General features: G+C 42.0%; 1 protein-coding gene and 1 long non-coding RNA gene across 3 annotated transcripts in view; one reads left to right on the plus strand and one right to left on the minus strand.

Annotated features, from left to right (window-relative positions):
• Positions 1 to 488: 488 nt before the first annotated feature.
• Positions 489 to 14,615, minus strand: LOC117313337 (uncharacterized). Its single transcript, XR_004527772.2, has 3 exons — positions 14,328 to 14,615; positions 7,887 to 8,004; positions 489 to 1,648 (listed from the first exon to the last, which is right to left on the minus strand). It is a non-coding gene; the product is annotated as an uncharacterized lncRNA (long non-coding RNA).
• Positions 14,616 to 14,754: 139 nt separating this feature from the next.
• The window catches only part of SLC16A1 (solute carrier family 16 member 1), a 33,890-nt gene continuing 29,844 nt past the window's right edge, over positions 14,755 to 18,800 (plus strand). Inside the window, exon 1 of one of the 2 annotated variants that reach the window (XM_033861716.2) lies at positions 14,755 to 14,906. The gene's annotated coding sequence lies outside the window, so the exon portion shown is untranslated. The remainder of the gene's footprint in view (positions 14,907 to 18,800) is intronic. The other variant, XM_033861720.2, reaches the window with a different exon arrangement.

Consider the following 18,800-nt stretch of genomic DNA (forward strand, 5'->3'; position numbering starts at 1 on the left):
ATAACTAGAATTACTCCTACTAGCCATGTATGAGAGTGCTGGTTTCCAGATACTCTTGAGAGTTATAAAACTGGTTTTATAATTTAAATACATCTTTGCCAATATGTCTTGTGAAAAACTCTTACATAATTAATTTACTTTTTAATACAGCAGGTTTTTATTAGTTATCTGTTTCATACATATTAGTGTATATATGTCAATCCCAATCTCCCAGTTCATCTCACCCCCACCCCCGCTTTCCCCCCTTGGTCTGGACTTGATAATTCAGAGAAATCCCTGTCGATATCCATATCTGATTATTATTGAATACTATTCTGTATTTTGCTTTGGTCATTTGCATTTCTTTCTTTGGTTAAATGTCTATTCCCATTCTTTTGCCCATTTCCCCACTTGCTCACCACTTTTCTTTTTGAGATATCCTCAAATGCTTCACTTTTTCCAATGGGGTAGAGTTTAGAAGGTGCCCTGCAGATTCAGGGAGATTCAGGTTTTTAAATTTTATTCATTTTTTATTAAAGTATAGTTGATTTACAATGTTGTGTTAGTTTCAGGTATACAGCAAAGTGATTCAGTTATATACACAAGTAAGTCCCCTACATATGAATGAGTTCCGTTCTGAGAGCACACGTATAAGTCCAATTTGTTCATAAGTCCAACAAAGTTAACCTAGGTACCCAACTAACACAATCAGCTATATAGTACTGTACTGCAATAGGTTTACATTACTTTTAGCACAAATAATACATAAAAAACAAACAAAAAATAAAGAAAACGTTTTTAATCTTACAGTACAGTATCTTGAAAAGTACAGTAGTACCAGCTACATCACTGCTGCTTTGAAGCTTGCTTCCAAACATCCTGGGCTTGAAATAAAGATACTGTACTCCTGTACTCTATATGGTACTGTACAGTAAAGTACACAAAAGCACAACCACTTGTAGAGGATGAACATGTGACAATGTACGCCAGACACATGAACCAACTTATGTGATTGGACATGGGAACGTATGTTCGCATCTTTGAAAGTTCACAACTTGAAGGTTCGTACGTATGGGACTTACTGTATGTACAGTTTTTCAGATTCTTTCCCATTATAGGTTATTACAAGATGCTGAATACAGTTTACTAAGCTATACAGCATCTTTCATTGCGGTGCACAGGCTCTTTGTTGCGGTGCGCAAGCTTCTCTCTAGTTGTGGTGCACAGGCTTAGTTGCCCTGTGACATGTGGGATCTTAGTTCCCCGACCAGGGATCGAATCCATGTCCCCTGCATTGGAAGGCAGATTCTTAACTACTGGACCACAAGGGAAGTCCCAATAATGAAATATTTTTAATTTTATTTATGTTTTTGTTTTTGGCTTGTTGGGTCTTCGTTGCTGCTCATGGGCTTTCTCTAGTTGTGGCGAGCGGGGACTACTCTTTGTTGTGGTGCGCAGGCTCTCCTTGTGGTGGCTTCTCTTGTTGCGGAGCATGGACTCTGGGCGCATGGGCTTCAGTAGCTGTGGCTCGCAGACTCAGTAGTTGTGGCGCACGGGTTTAGTGGCTCCACGGCATGTGGGATCTTCCTGGACCAGGGATCAAACCTGTGTCCCCTGGATTGGCAGGCAGATTCTTATCCACTGCGCCACCAGGGAAGTCCCTGAAATACTTTTAGAAAGATATTAAGACTTCATTAATTTTTTGCATTGAACATTAATAAATCTTAAACATCAGTAAGCCAATACTGGATAAACTGGAGGAAAACACATGGCAGGTATTCAAGTTTTAAATGTACAACTTCCTAGACTGTATCAAAATTATGATGGCAGAAAAATTTACGTTCAGATATTTGACAATTTGACTCATCAGATTATGTGGGTGGATTGGCTAGGTAAATAAAAAGGCAAAAACCTTGGAAGTGGCTACCTTCGTTAGAACGTTCTAAAAAACAAAACAAAAAGCTTTCAGTGATCCTGACAGATGCGGTGCTCTTTAGACCCCTTAGGAAAAACACTAAGCTGGAAACAATGGAAACCCACAGAACCCCCTTGCTGGAGTCTGACTTACTAGCTGAGCAGGTTATTGTTGATAGCTGATCATTCAAAAGAACAACTTGTAACATCATGTACAGAATCACAAAGCACATCTTCACATAGCTTATTGCCCCTTTACCTTTTTCTGAGCCTATACAGATTCTTTTCTGAGCATGTATTTATTATTATACTCTTTCCTCTTTTTTTATTTTTGTTTTTTGTGTTTTTTGGTTGTTTCATGTGTATAACTATATTTACAATTTATTTTTTAGAAAAGGTAGAAGTTTATGATAAGTTTTTGATTCTGTAACAAACACTGTCCTATTGACTTAAGGAAATCATTTCACGGTCTTTTCTGGAGCCATCTTTTTACTAAAACTTTAATATTGAAATGTGCTGGTCATGATATTGAAATTAATCTAATGTACCCAAAGGGCAATAAATCTTATCCATTAGAAACTGTTAAGTGAAAAAAGGAGAGGTACAGAATAGTATATACAGTATGCTACCATTATATATATATAAAAAAATCTATGTATATACTTATATATACATAGAATATCTCTAGAAGCATATAAAAGTAACATATTAATAAAAATACTACTGGTAATATTAGTTGACTGTGGGGAGGTGAGGTGAATGGCTGAGGAACTGGGATGTAAGATTTCTTTTTCACTGTATATTCCTTTGTATTATTAAAATTTTGTCCCATGTACAGGAATTAACAAATTTTTACAAATAAGTTAATTATAAAAATCTTACTACACATAGTAACTATTCAATAAACATGGAATGAATGAGTGAATGGATGAATTAAGTACAATGAATGAATGTCTTAAACATGCACTTGGATTACTAAAGCCTTGTGGAATCCGTAAGTATAGCAGTGGTATTGCTAAAATGGATGTGCTAAAACGGTAGCAAACTTTCTGTAAACACCTTCAGAAATGGCAGAAGTGTGGTCAGCCAGGAAAAGTGCTTTGGTTAATAGAACAACAACATTTTTATAATTGGTTCTAGGCTAGTGCTTTAAAAATTCCTAAGTTGGGACTTCCCTGGTGGTGCAGTAGTTAAGAATCCGCCTGCCAATGCAAAGGGACATGGGTTCGAGTCCTGGTCCAGGAAGATCCCACAAGCCAAGGAGCAACTAAGCCCATGTACTACAACTACTGAGCCTGCACTCTAGAGCCCACGAGCCACAACTGATGAGTCCATGTGCCACAGCTACTGAAGTCCACACGTGCTAGAGCCCGTGCTCCACAACAAGAGAAGACACTGCAATGAGGGGCCCGCGCACCACAACGAAGAGTAGCTCCCGCTCACCACAGCCAGAGGAAGTCCGTGAGCAGCAACAAAGACCCAACACAGCCATAAATAAATAAATAATTCCTAAGTAAACAGAGCCAGATTATCTTCCATCCCCTAAATCTACGGAAGAATTACTAATTGGCAAAAACACCTCTTGTTTTTGTCAGGTGTCAGGTCCCGGGACTTCCCTGGTGGTCTGGTGGGTAAGACTCAGCACTCCCAATGCAAAGGGCCTGGGTTCAATCCCAGGTCAGGGAACTAGATCCTGCATGCATGCCACAACTAAGAGTTCACATGCTGCAACTAAAGATCCCGCATGCTGCAACGAAGTTCCCGTGTGCCACAGCTAAGACTTGACACAGCCAAAATAAATAAATTTTTTTTTCTAAAAAAGGTCCAAGCTTGTCTAGTGGCAGTTTTATCAAACTTCTTCTCACTGCTAAACAGTGAAATTTCATAACTGCATGAAACTAAATGTCTTAAGAAGAGAAACAAAGTCTGAATTGGAAGAAAAAACTAGTCATTTTGTTAGATTCTAAATTGAACCAATCCATTACTCTTTATTACATTACAAGGGATAAGGAACTTTCACATATATATATATATATATATATATATATATATATATATATATATGGCATATATTTGCTGACCTGGCCAATATTTTTCTGAAAAATTATGAAAGGTAGAGCAAGCAAACTTCAGATCAACATTTTTACTGCATCTTTTACTTCAGTGAAGCTAATCAAGGATTTATACCAAGAGCAAAGTTACTTGAGGCTTTGTTTGCTGCTTCCTATGCTAAGATAAGCAAACCAAGTACCAGCTGTGTCCTCAGGTCAAGTCTCGAGGGCAAGCATGGACCTAAAAAGTGATAGTTTATTGGAGTCAAAATAATAAAGAGACGACACTGGAATTCTAGTTATTCTTGTTGGGGAGGTGAAGGCTGAATTGTGGAATTTACTGCAGCACAGATTTTTAAAGCGTTTTGCCAGAAAAATAAAAGACAATCAGATAAAAGTGGCTTTACATTAAGCAACTCTATATAAAATGCTTACAACAGTGCCTGGCACAGAGGCCGTGCTATATAAATGTTAGTTGTTATTTACCATCATTATTATGCTGACACCACTTTGAAATAATCAACCAAGTTGTACTAGCATATACGTAAGTTTATATAAAGCAATCTGTATGATACCAGAAGAAACAGTCCCTGTTTGTAAGAAGTTTATAGCGATACATTGGGAAGGAGAAAAGACAGAAAGTTAAATTATTAAAGAAAAAAATATTTAAGTTTCTTTGATGTAATGTCCTTTGCTAGTTCAGCTGGAGTCCTGCATCAAAGGTTGAGAGAAGTTCATAGCCTATTCTTTTTTTTTTTTTTTAATGTTTTTATCGGAGTATAATTGCTTTACAATGGTGTGTTAGTTTCTGCTTTATAACAAAGGGAATCAGTTATACATATACATATATCCCCATATCTCTTCCCTCTTGCGTCTGTCTCCCTCCCACCCTCCCTATCCCACCCTTCTAGCTGGTCACAAAGCACCGAGCTGATCTCCCTGTGCTATGCAACTGCTTCCCACTAGCTATCTATTTTACATTTGGCAGTGTATATATGTCCATATATACACTACCACTCTTTCACTTTGTCCCAGCTTACCCTTCCCGCTCCCCGTGTCCTCAAGTCCATTCTCTAGTAGGTCTGCGTCTTTATTCCCGTCTTGCCCCTAGGTTCTTCAGAACCATTTTTTTCTTTTTTTAGATTCCATATATATGTGTTAGCATACGGTATTTGTTTTTCTTTCTGACTTACTTCACTCTGTACGACAGACTCTAGGTCCATCCACCTCATACAAATAACTCAATTTCGTTTCTTTTTATGGCTGAGTAATATTCCATTGTAAATATGTGCCACATCTTCTTTATCCATTCATCTGTCGATGGACACTTAGGTTGCTTCCATGTCTTGCATAGCCTATTCTTTTTAAACCAGAGATCACTGATATAAACAGAAATTACACAGTAATAACTTATTGCTTTTCAACAATTTTCATGTCATAAAACTTTTTTTTTTTAAACTAGCATCTATCTGGTCTTTTTTTAAATATAAATTTATTTATTAATTTTTAAACTTTTGGCTGCGTTGGGTCTTCGTTGCTCCACACAGCCTTTCTCTAGTTGTGGCTAGTGGGGGCTACTCTTCATTGCGGTGCATGGGCTTCTCATTGTGGTGGCTTCTCTTGTTGTGGAGCATGGGCTCTAGGCACACGGGCTTCAGTAGTTATGGTGCGTGGGCTCAGTAGTTGTGGCTTGCAGGCTCTAGAGCACAGGCTCAGTAGTTGTGGCACATGGGCTTAGTTGCTCCTTGGCATGTGGGATCTTCCTGAACCAGGGCTCGAACCCATGTCCCCTGCATGGGCAGGCAGATTCTTAACCACTGTGCCACCAGGGAAGTCCCCGTGTCATAAAACTTAACTGAATGAAATTCTATATGTATTTTGAATATAAGAATAAAAATTCCCAGGGAAGTCAGGTCCTTGAGTGGGGGCCTACAGAGTAATTTTTTTTTTTTCTGGTAAGGATAGAATGCCAAGAGGAAGAGGCCAGGGGCTTCCCTGGTGGCGCAGTGGTTGAGAGTCCGCCTGCCAATGCAGGGGACACGGGTTCGTGCCCTGGTCCGGGAAGATCCCACATGCCGCGGAGCGGCTGGGCCCGTGAGCCATGGCCGCTGAGCCTGCGCGTCCGGAGCCTGTGCTCCGCAACGGGAGAGGCCACAACAGTGAGAGGCCCGCGTACCACAAAAAATACAAACAAAAAAAAAAAAAGAGGAAGAGGCCAGGAGGAAGGCTGCTAGAGACCTGGATACGTGGGAATGTCTTTAGGCTTCATCTATGTTTGCCTCCATTTCTGAACACCTTTTACCTTTTGATAACTTCAAGTCTAAAAGACAAAGGGAGGAGGGATAAAAGGAACAGTACTATAGCTGTATTGGATAATCAAGAGGTGGAAAATGTTCTTCAGTGAGCTAAAATTATCTTGCAATCTCTTTGAAAAGAAGTAAGCAAAACTCTTTTTGAAGAGGAAGTCCCAACTTCTAGTAGAGACTGTCCTAGAAAGGTTAACTTTCCAAGTTGACAGTCATACCAAATGCTAACAGAGAATTTAAATGTCCCTGCAATACACAGATAGAAAATTCTTGGGGTGTTAGGCCTTTTTAATCTACCTTAAAAACATTACCTTTCCTTCTCTCTCCCCAGCTTTCTCCCCTCATGTGAAAATAAAGGAGAAACTTAATTTGCTTTGCTGACCTGAGGAAAAGTTTTCTGTATGAAAAATGTATAAATTAGATCATAAAATGTTTATATGGCTATCTAATACTCTTAAGATCTGAATTCTATGACTTCTGCATTCTTGTTAGCTGACAACACATTAGAAGTTTGGAATGCCTGAATTTTAAAGTACAAAGACTGCATCCATTTTTGCTTGAAGTCCTTAAAATTTCAGGAGATCCACTAACAGCCTAGAAGAGCCCTTCCCTTGGATTGGCAAGCCTTATGAATATGTAATGTTTTAGAGAGAGCGAGATATGGAATTTAATTATCAAGCCAAAGCTTTTTCCAAAATAATCATGTGCCCACAGGAATGAAATAGGAAATGAAACACACTACATTTAATTTGGATTAGGAGGTGGCCTTCCTAAGCAATTTATTAAAGTGTAAACAGTAATTATGTAGAAAGAACCTGGTGAGTAAATATGATAATTATGAAACTTATTAATTCACATTAATTAGTGGGGCAGCTAAACTGGATTACAAGGAGGTTTGAATTATATAATAGAATTACTAAAACTACTCCCTTGTTAGTCTGTCTGCTTCTCTTTCATCTCCATGCTATTCTGTATACAGCTCACCTGGTACACGGAGGAAGTGCTTTCTCTGAAGAAACAGCATGTAAAGCTAAGGCTCAGGGTTGGGACTATAAAACAGCCATCTATTTCCTGCCTCTTACCTTCCTCATCCCCATCCCTCCCTATGACCTCAGAGTTTTAGATAAATGAAAATCGTCCAGCATTTAAGAGCACAAGCTATGAGACCTAGGTTTAAACCTCAGCCTTTTAGTAATTATAAGCTAAAAAATACCCACTTTATGACTAAGCATAAGAATACCTTAACATACCTATAAGTTTGGGGGAATGGGATGGGATTTTCCTAGATTCTTGGTGGAAGGTCTTTGTTAAGAAGCATGGTTGCAGCAACAAGGAACTCCTCCGGTAAGTCCTGGTGTCCATACCTCACTCATCCCATTGGATTCTGTAAGTGGGCTTGGTAATCAACATAGCCTGCATTATATATTCCCACGTTACGGTTGAAGCATATTTGGGCTGTGTTTCATGCATGATGTGGTCTCACCTGGGTTGGTAAATGCAATGACTAGCAAACCAGAGGGGATGCATATGAAGTTGGAAGGCTCCAAGATTAATTTATCTTTTCATTGGAAACAGGAGCAAAAAACCCATTATTTCATTATTATTGTTTTGGCCTGAAGCAACATGAAAGGCATACCTAATCTTCTACGTGGATGGTTGCCCTGATGTTTGTTGCCTGTTTGCAGTTTATGGCTTTGTGCTTCCTGTTGTTGCCGGCATGTAACTTCTCCAGATTCTGGTTCCTGGTGATGTGGCTATGGCAAGCATACATGAGACAAATCAATGAGGGAGTGGTGAAAAATAAGAAAACCACAGCTGCAGTAGAACGGTATATTCTGAGCTTGGTAAGAGTTACTATGCTTCTGGTTTGGGGGCACTGAAGAGACCAGGTATCTCGGAGGTAGGTATCATAGAATAAAGGATATTCTGCTACAAGATATTTCAGTTTCTTTTTTGCTACTAGATTAGAAATGATAAACAGTAAGAGGCATTATGTAGATCTAGAAGACTTAAAGAGGGCTCTCCCAAAGCAGGGTAAAATTAAAGCCCTCAGTCTGAGACCATGAGTTTGAGACACTAGGGAGAAAATAACTTGTCTTTAGGCAGTCAGTTTGGAGTCTGGGGCTGGAGGCTGTCCATTGCAAATGATGAAGCAGGCCATTTCAGTTACTGTGGCCATGGTGACCAAAATGGAACCATGGGCCTGGAATGGGAGAAAACTGTGGGTGAAATTGTAAGACAATCCACAGGGTCTCAAACTTGAATCCTGATCTGCCAAAGGTCGTAATGGAAGGAGAATCTCCTCATAGGGAGGGGACTGCCAAATCTTGTAACTAAGACCTTTGTTTGAGACTAAGCTTTTCCTTGAAGATCTTTCATAAATCACCACTGACGCCATGGGGAGGACTTGGGGGCCAGGAAGGAGCACTCCCCTTTTTGCCTGCTTCTTAAATCCTTCAGCAGAGACCAATGTGGAACAGACTAGCCTGCTGCAATATTTGTTCGCCCTACTCCCCATCTGCCTACCCGTTCCTCACTTTCTAACCCCCACGCAATTTCCTGTCGTTGTTTTCCCCTTTATACTGATTAAATATAAAGTGTTAGTAATTTAAAGAATTCTATTTTCTTTTGAATTATCCAATAATGTATTATGCAGAAATGTCGAGCAAACTTGTACCGTTAGTGCTACACGGGAAAGTGCTTCATTTGAAACACATGAACTTGGATGCCTAGATGGATAGATTAAACTTGACTGAAGTTCAAGGATAAGTAGAGTGATGCATCAATAAGCAGACTAACAAAACATGAATATTTACCTTCATTTTTGGGTCTCCAGGAAAACCTCTTTGCCTGGGTCCTACTAGGCAGCTCTGTGGCAGAGGCCATTTCCCCAGACTCAGTGAGAGCCCTCAACATTTCTTACCTCCTCTAAGTCCGAACCCTAAGAAAGTAAATCCAGAAATGCCATCTTGCCTGTTCCATGCTGCAAGTATTCCTGTGTGAGAATTCTCTTCTTCTTTGAATGATCGATGATGAGAACATTTACCTTATTTAGGGAAATCTTTACACCCTGCCCAGAGGGGTATGGCCTTATTCTATGACCACAAAAAATAAGGCTGTCAGGGTAAAAAACAATAGGCATGACATCTGAACTCATGATTTGTGCAAAAGGAAAGCGGGTGGAGAGAGGCTTCACTCTATTAATACACAGCTCAGAAGTGAGGCTGACAGCCCTGGACCTCACCTGGGCACAGGTGTCACAGGTGCTGTATGGTGCAGGGCACTGTGGCGGATTCGGGGTTCTCAGAGGTCACCACAGATTGATTTCTGTGCTTTATCAACGCCTCATCTTGTACACCAGTGCAGCAGTATCAAGGTCCAGTTAGAACACCCAGGCCTGACTCCCCAAGCAAGTGGATACATAAAGTTAGTCATTATGATCTAAGAGGCTTCCTTCGCTGCATGCACCCCTCTTCCGAGTCACACCAGGTTTGAGGTACAGCTGTTCAAGGAGTTCCAACTGCCTGCTGCTGCTGTTGGGTAAGGGCCATAAGGTCCAAGCTCTCACGCTGAAAGATCTCACAGCGTGCAATGTGGGAGCCAGGACACCCAGAACTTCCTGGAATATAGGTGATCTTAAAATTTAGCTGTTGAAAAGATATCCCAACATCTCCACCCCAACTTACCTGCCCAGAGGTTCACAACTACCCTGATTCAGATAAGCAGGGGGTAGTTCCTTTTGAACTCTCTAGTTTCAAAGGCAGCTTCCATGGCCAACAGTTTTATTTATTTATTTTTGGCTGCATTGGGTCTTCGTTGCCGCGCGCGGGCTTTCTCTAGCTGCGGCGAGCGGGGGCTACTCTTTGTTGTGATGCGTGGGCTTCTCATTGTGGTGGCTTCTCTTGTTGCGGAGCACGGGCTCTAGGCACGCGGGCTCAGTAGTTGTGGCTTGCGGGCTCTAGAGCACAGGCTCAGTAGCTGTGGCACATGGGCTTAGTTGCTCCGTGGCATGTGGGATCTTCCCGAACCAGGGCTCAAACCCGTGTCCCCTGCATTGGCAGGTAGATTCTTAAACACTGCATCACCGGGAAAGCCCTGGCCAACAGTTTTTATAATGACTGTTTAGCTTTACCAGGGGTAGAAGCAACCTAGAACATGGTCTTCCTAAGATGGCCTTCAAAGTCTATTGATTAGTCTCCTATGGTATTATCAGTTACAAATGACAATTTCTACTCATATTTATACTGAAAACTAAATAATGACTACTTCCGGTTAATTCCAGACAATGCTGATTATGTGACTTTGGGGCAGTTACTTAACATCTCTGTGTGTTACCTCTGTAACTGTATCTGTCTGTAAAATAGGGATTATATTAGTACCTAGTCCAGAGACTTTCCTGGTGGTCCAGTGGCTAAGACTCTGCACTCCCAATGCAGGCGGCCCGGGTTTGATCCCTGGTCAGGGAACCAGATCCCCCATGCCGCAACTAAAGATCCCACATGCCGCAACTAAAATATCCCACGTGCCACAACTAAGACCTGGCACAGTCAAATAAATATTTTTTTAAATAATTTTAAAAAATAGCACCTAGTCCATAGCATTTTTATGAGGAGTCAATGAGTTAATATGTGTAAAAAGCTTAGATCGATGCCTGGCATATACTAAATATTTCCTAAATCTTAGCCATCATCAATTTATCATTATTGTTATTCCCCCACCCTCAGCCCACCTGCCTAGAATACTAAAGACAGCAAGGGAGGGAGGGAGGGAGGGAAGAAGGAAGGAAGAAAGGAAGAGACAAGAGAGAGGAAAAAAAGAAGTAAGGGGCAAGCTCAGGGTTAGCCGGGGTCAAGGAAGTAGACAGGCTAGCAAATATGTAGGACCATGCCTAAAAGGAATGCTTGCTAGCAAAGGTCCTAAACAGTGATGTAGGTTACAAATAGCATAGGCCAAAACTAGCCTGTGCTGGCAGAGACAAGAAGCAGGAGACAAAAGCCATATCAGACCACTGAATGGAATAAGGGTATGGGAACTGGACTGCCATAAGGAGAGCCTTATGCAGTTTCGCTGAAAACAAACTGAATTAGAGGATAAATAGGCCAAAAAGGAATATTCTTGTTACCTGTTCCCCATATGGACTGTTCTGAACTTTTCATTTTCCACATTCCCAATTAAATTGCTATAAATGTTAAATGGGGGGAATGTTCTTAATCTATTAAGTATTATTGTGTTTTAAAAGAATCCTTTCCTGTTATTTCCTACGTCACAGAAATGATGGAGTAACTGGGGGAATGTAAATGAAGTACACAGTTGAATTCCAGAGAAAATACACGGTAATTTTATTATTCTCGTTTTCCAGATAAAGCAGTTGAGTAACTTTCTCAACTTGAATAGTAACTAGTTGTTATGAACTTTCAAATTTTGCATTTGCATGTCTCATCTCATTACTAATTTCTGAAGTTATAACTCTTACCTTGAAATCTTCAGAAGTTTTGTTCACTTACTGACAAGCTTGCAAACTGCCTATCAACCTTTAAAATAGAAAAGTGTACCTAGAAAATGTTGTGATGAAGGCAAAAGCCACTAGGGAGCACCATACCTTCTCTGATTTTGAAAGACCCCATGATGAAATGCTTTTATCTTAAAGACTGCTTGGAACTGTAAGAACCTGGAGCCTAGAGATCTGGTTCTTCTGATCATGCCACTTATTAGATGGGTGGCCTTAGAAAAGCCTTTTAGCTTCCCCAGACCTTAATTTCACTTTCTGTAAAATGTAGGGGGTTATGCTAGATGATCTTCAACCTCCTCTCAGCTCTAAATTTCTGATCTTATGCTTACTAGTTTACCTCTTCAGTGTCTCATGGATTAATCAGGAAGAAAACCTGGCAGAAAAGCAAAAATTTTACCTGTGTCATTTCATTATTTTTGCCAGCTCACCCACGCCGTTTCTACTTTTTCAGCTAAGAACCCTGGAGTTGGTTTTTTTTTATCTTTTACTTTGTTTCCTTTATTTATTTTTTGGCTGCGCAGCATGTGGGACCTTCGCTCCCCAACCAGGGATCAAACCTGCGTCCCCTGCATTGGAAGTGTGGAGTCTTAACCACTGGACAGCCAGGGAAGTCCCACCTTGGGGATGCTTCTGATCTTTGCCTCATACACTTTATGGACAAATTATACCAATATTAATTCATAAACACTTGTAGAGCACTTTCCAAGTTTCACTGCTTTTGCGAATACTATCTTATTTGACTCACAACAGCTCAGGCTGGTAGATATTACCTTCAGCTTATCTGGTAAGAAAACTGAGGCCAGAATAGGTCAGTGAATTAACTGCCTGAAGTAACAGGGATAATAAGTTATGGGAACAAGTCTGATTCCAAAGCCTATGTTCTTTTCACAACACTACAGATCCTACTAGGAGCAGATCCAGATTTTATGGGGCTTGAGGTATATATAATTTTGGTGGATAGCTTCAAGAAAAGGAATACAAAACTACAATACAACACTAAGTATGATTCTGTGACTACACTGTTAGGACCAAGTGAGGGAACTTTAGAGTTAATCTTTAGGATTCAATTTCATGGTTTCCCATGGTTATACATTTATTTAGTGCTTACTATATGCCAGACACTAAAGTAAATACTGACTTTATTATCATAACAACTCTACGGGGAAGGTAGTGCTCTTGTTTTACAGACCAGAGAATGAGGGAGGGTCAGAGAGGTAAAATGATTTGCCTAGGGACAAAGAGCTAGTTAAGTGCCAAGTATCAAAGTTGGAATTCAGATCTGATCCTGGGTCCATATCGTTAATCTACCACACTATGCTCCTCTATAAGCCTTCTTTTGAGGTTTCCTGGGAATCATCTTATTCTACTACTTACCACTACATTCCATTGTTCAGGTCCTGATAGTTCACCTCTGAACCAGTCCTAGTTTGTCTCCCTAATTCAACTCTCCTACCACCTACCCTGAATGCTGCTACTATCCTAACAGTCCTGAAGCACTGCCGTTCTAAATCCCGACCACCCGAAACACCTGAAGAGCCTGCCTTCTCTGCATTTATTATTTTCTCTGCATTTATCAAAGGTAAAAATCGATTACTGCTTATAAGCAGTACTTGGCTATAGATTCCATACTGTCTTCTAATGTGCTGAACTGTTACTGAAAGTTTTTTGTTGTGTGAAACAGAGTCAGAGTGGGAGAGAGGAAGAAAGCACACGGAAGCATTCAGAATTTTATCCTTCAATCCCCACTCCATCACAATCTAGGTTCCTCACTTGCCAAACAAAAAGCTGAAGGCCAACCTCACAGGGTTGTAGAGGGAATTAAGTAAGGAGAGGGGGAGGGGAGGAGAGGAGGGCAGGGTTAGGGCAGGCTCCAAGTACTTGTCAATGTTGGTGGATTTCTACCTGACTCACCCTCCCCCAAAATTTGTAAGGCAGGGGCCTTGATTCGTACATTCTTGGCATTTCTCAAAAGAAATTCCTCGGAGACCTCAGAAGCACTCCAGGATTATTTAATTTGATCACTTCAACAACACCATAGGGTTGTGAGGATAGTTCAGGTGAACTGCTAAGAATACAATCGGCCCTTCAGAACTGTGAGCTATAATTATATTTTGTCCCAAATCCTCAGCGTCCATAAAAAGTTGGCCTCTCTGCAGTCTCATTTCTTCATATTTCCGACACACAGACCCTCCCTTGGGACCAGTGTCGCCACCGTCAGACGTGCTCTTCTCTCCCGACTTCTGCCTTTATACCCACCATTCACCAAATGCTACAGACCAGGCTCTGTAGGAAGAAGGTTCCATAAATTCTCTCAAAACCACCAAAAGCCCTTCTGAGGTCGCTTCTACTACTGTTGCCATTTTAGGGAGCAGGAAACAGGCCCTGAGGATTTGAGTGACTTCCCCGAGGTCACAGAACTCAAGCTGCGAGCCCACAGCCCACGCTCTTAACCTCTAGCCCTCGGCCTCTTCCCGGGTCGGAGGTGCACCCGCGTCCACTCAAACCCCGCCCAGTCCCCCACTTCCAGTCACTTCCCCGCTCTTCCGCGCGCCCATCTCCCCCCCACACCTGAGTCAGGAGCCGGGGGACACGCCCCATCCGTCCTTAGCGGTTTCCCCCTTTTCTCTGGCAGAGACTGAGGGCGAGATCGACGTTGGTGTCCCAGATGCGAGTAGGTCACCCCGAGGTCCTCCGACGGCTGGCCGAAAGGGCGAGTCCCCCACAGCAGTGCGGCAACGCGGTCGGCGTTGCATAGCGGGGCGCAGCTTTCGGGTCCTGTCGGGACGCCGGTCACGTGGCGGGGAGGGGGCGCCAGCGCGCGCGAGAGAGTGAGCGGGCGCGCGCCTGAGAGCTGTGGAGGCGCGAGTTGCGGTTCGGGTGTGAGTGTAGGGGGGAGGGGGCGGTGGCCGGGAGGGCCGACTCCGCCCCCTGTGCGCATGCTCCGGCCCCGGCCAGTTATAAAGCAGCCTCGCTGGCCCGGCCCGACAAAGTGCTGGCGAGCTGCGACGTGACTACTCGGTCGCGTGGGTTCCCGGGCGAGCAGACGAGGCAGCCGGTGAAAGACGCTACCTGGACCCTGGGCCCTGCGGGACTCCAGCCGCGCCGCGGCGTCACGTTCACGCTCTGCGCCGCGAGCCGCGCATAACGGTTAGTTGGTAACTGGCGGCCGCACGTTCGGCCGGGACCCCGCGGTGCCCTTGTTTCCTCGGCTGGGTCGGAGGGAGCCTCGGGGGAGTGGAAGGCTTGGCCTCCGGGGGAGGGGGGGCGGCCGGGCGGGGGCATCTTGGCCGCAGCAGCCACGTGGCCTCGGAGCGCAGCGTTGGTGAAGGAGACCCTGAGGCGCTGGGGACAGCGCTTTTCCCAGCAGAGCTGCAGCCCCGTTGTCAGGTGCGGGCCACCGGCCTGGTCGAGGAGTGGGGTCGAGCTGCCGGTGACCTTGGGGAAGTCGCTTCTCCTCTAGTGTTATGTAGGCTGCTCCGGAGATGCTTTTGATCTGGGAAAGGATCGACGTGAGGCCGATTCACGTGGTGCCTCCAGACTGCTGGCGGCTTTCTCCCGGTACTCGGGGCGGGAGTTATTTTGGACTCGTGGCACGCCCGCCCCAACCTCCTCGGCCAGCCAATCCTTGTCCCACCTGGCGACTTGGCGGTAGTGGCCTGAGGGAGCTGCAGTCCCCGCAGCCTAGGCGTGACTGCAGTGTCTGAGAGGACTTTGAGGAGGGGACGTTGCAACTGGCAGACGCCCGGAGTGGTGCTGACGGGAACTCTTTGTCATTCAACCTGTAGCTGCAGAACGTCCGCCGCAGCGCCCTCGCTCTGGGGCTTTAAGGCGGCCCTGTCGGGAGGAATCTGAAGCATAGCGTTACACTTGGTCTGATGCACGCTTTTTGTTCCAAATGCATCCTCTTTTTCCACGTGCATTTTAACATTTCATTTATTTGTCATGACTTATTTGGTGCGACAAGCAGTTAGTTGCCAAAACTAGTTTGGGATTAATCTTAATCAAAAAAACAAACATTACTCCCCCCAAAACAAACGTTACTACTTTAGTCGAGTTTCCAGTTTGCTTATAAACTAGGCATCTACTGATAACAGTAAAATGTTGACAAGCTACTTTGTCAGAACTAGTTTTGAAATTTTTTTTTCAAAAATTATTCTGGTTTCGAAATAAAATGTGTACACTTTAGTGCCCTGATAAAACAAATGTGGGTATAGTTACTAGAGGAATGTAGTGATAGGGTGAACTCTGAATTGTGTGAGAGTTTGAAAGAGTGTAAGTAGGAATTAGCCATTAATCAGTTTTGATGTCAGCTACCAGACCAGTGAGGTGATGCAGAGAGTATGTATTTTAGTGTAGTTTTTTTAGTTAGGCACTAAATATACCTATAAATCCGAGTTTTATACCATAGGGTATAATTTTGCCTTCAAATTGCCATAGATATAATAAAGAATTTAAGAAATCTAGCCCTTAAAACAAGTATTGGGTAAGTATTAAACAAAAGTTGCACTTCAGTAATTCAGGGATTAGATAGATGCTGTTCTTTCATTGGATTGCAGTGATCCTTGTTAAAAATGCAAGTTAATGGTCTGGGGAGCATTACCTGAGATCTTTATAGCTGAATAGGTTCAAAGGTTTAGTTGTAAGCTTAACATAATAGGCTATAGCATACCTAAAGAGATTAAAAAGGAAAAAGGATCATGCCACCATAGGATGAACCAACTGATCAGTGTTTCAATAGTTTACATATTTTTAGCCTTTTAAATATTAATGCACATAACTCTGGAAAAGATGTTAATGACCAGCTAGTCAGTTTCCCTTATTTTATAGATTAGGAAGCTAAGGTTGGAGAGGGTAAGTGACTTCTCATCTTAGTTCTGAAAACTTTTTAATGGTTGGGTGGAGATGATGTGTCTTTTGACTCCCATTTAGTGAGTTCGGCGCTCCTGTTCGTTCTCTAAAATTATAAATATAGATATGAATTATCTCTTGCCAAAAAACAGTTATTTTGAATAATAACTTCCCAACTTCTTATGTCCTTCATTCCCACTATATTTTACATCCACTTCATAATATGCATGCCTATGCAGGATTTAGGTCCCTGTAAATGCCTACATGGCCAATCTCATTTTGTTAGAGGACAAGGGAGATGCGACTTGATTTATTATTGGCTGCCAGGCACTAGGATTCAGAGAGAGCTAGGATTCAGCCATGAACAAGTTCTAGCCCTGTCACTCCCAGAGTTTATGGTGTAACTAGAAAACAAATGTATAATTACCAGAACAAGTACTCTTTACAAACAAGTATTGAGTATATGATCGAGGAAGTACAGGTTCTTTTGGGAACAAATACTGTATTATGTAGGTGTGAGAAAACTCCCAATTTAGTATAGAAGCAAAGGTAGGCCTCTCCGAGGAAATGCTATTTAACCCGAGAATTGAAGGATGAATAGGAGCTAGCTAGGCCAGGGAGTGATAGTGGAAAGAGCATTACAGACATGAGTACTAAAGCTACAATCAGTACAGGGTACATTAGAAAAACGTATAGAATTTCAGCAAAGCTAAAGCATGAAGAGGGAGCAGAGAGAATGGGGAAAGATGGAAGTAGACAATATCAGATAATGAAAGGCCTTATTAGTCATCTTAAGGAAATAGGGAAGGGACTAGGTAAAAAAAACTTAAGGAAGTGCTCCTGTCTTGAAGCTAAATGAAGCAGTTTAATGGTTTTAAATGGGGCTGGGAATAGCATGATCAGATTTTGAATTTTAGGAATATCACTCTGGATACAAAGTGGAGAACAGGTTGGAGGGAGGCTGTTAGAGTTTTGTGAGACTACAGTGATGGACAAGATGGACAGTAGTGGGAAGATGGAAGAGAGAGGGGAACAGACAGGATTCAGTGATAGACCAGATGTGGGAGACTGGGGAAGCCAGAGAAGTTAAAAATATCTCCCAGGTTTCTAGCTTGAGCAAATGAGTTTATTATTTTTCTCCATTTAACCAATGTGGACATTAAGAGGTTGTGTGACTAGCCCAGGGCTGTTCAACTTGTAAGGGTTGGAAACAAGACTCAAATCCATTTTTGTCCTTTCTGTGTTTTTGCTGTTATTGATAGTGATTTTTTTCCCTTCTAAATAATTTATTATGGAAAGTTTCAAACCCAATTGAAGTTTCAAACAGCCATTACCGTTTCATCTGTACTCCTACTTACTCCCTGCTGCCCCCTACTGGATTATTGTGAAGCAAAACATAGATATGCATTTCATCTGTAAATATTTCAGTATATCTCTAGAAGATATGACTCTTAAAAAACCATAACCACAATACCATTATCCCACCTTTAAGCGTTAACATCACCAAATAACCAGGCAGTATTCAATTTTTCCTAAATTGTTTCAAAGTAAGTGGTCTGTTTGGGATCCAAATTACATTTGGTTGGTATGTCTTTTAAACTACAGGTTACCCTTTTCTCTCTTATTTTCCTCGTAAGTTATTTGTTGATGGAACCGGGTTATTTTTTCTGCAGTTTCCCTCATTCTGGATTTTATTGAATGTCCCTCTGGTATAGGTTTAACATGTTCTCCTATCCCTCGTATTTTCTGTAAATTTGTAGATAGATTGCGGTTGGATTTCTGAGAGGAGGCATGGTGTGGTGGAGAGGGCAAATATAATTCATAGGTGGTGGTGTGTATTTTTCCATCAGGAGGCATATGATGTTTGGTTGTCCCTCATTCTGCTATATTGATGGCCTCGTTCCGTTATTTCATTAGTGGTTTGCAAATGGCAATAATTTAATTGTGCCTTTAATTCTAACATTCCTTCGTAATTGATTAGCTAGAATACCTCTATAAAAGAGAGGTAGTTGGAATAGGAAGGACAAGTTAAAAGTTTGTGTGCTTTAATACAATATCATATATGATCACAACACTTTCTTTGTGGAGAAATGTATTTCAATGTAACAAGGTACATCCTCTTTAAAAAGCCAGTACATATTTTGTTAGGTTGTTTTTTAGCACTTGATGTTAATGTTTCGAATAGCTTTTAGT

Source organism: Tursiops truncatus, chromosome 1, assembly GCF_011762595.2.
Source record: "Tursiops truncatus isolate mTurTru1 chromosome 1, mTurTru1.mat.Y, whole genome shotgun sequence".
NCBI lineage: Eukaryota > Metazoa > Chordata > Mammalia > Artiodactyla > Delphinidae > Tursiops > Tursiops truncatus.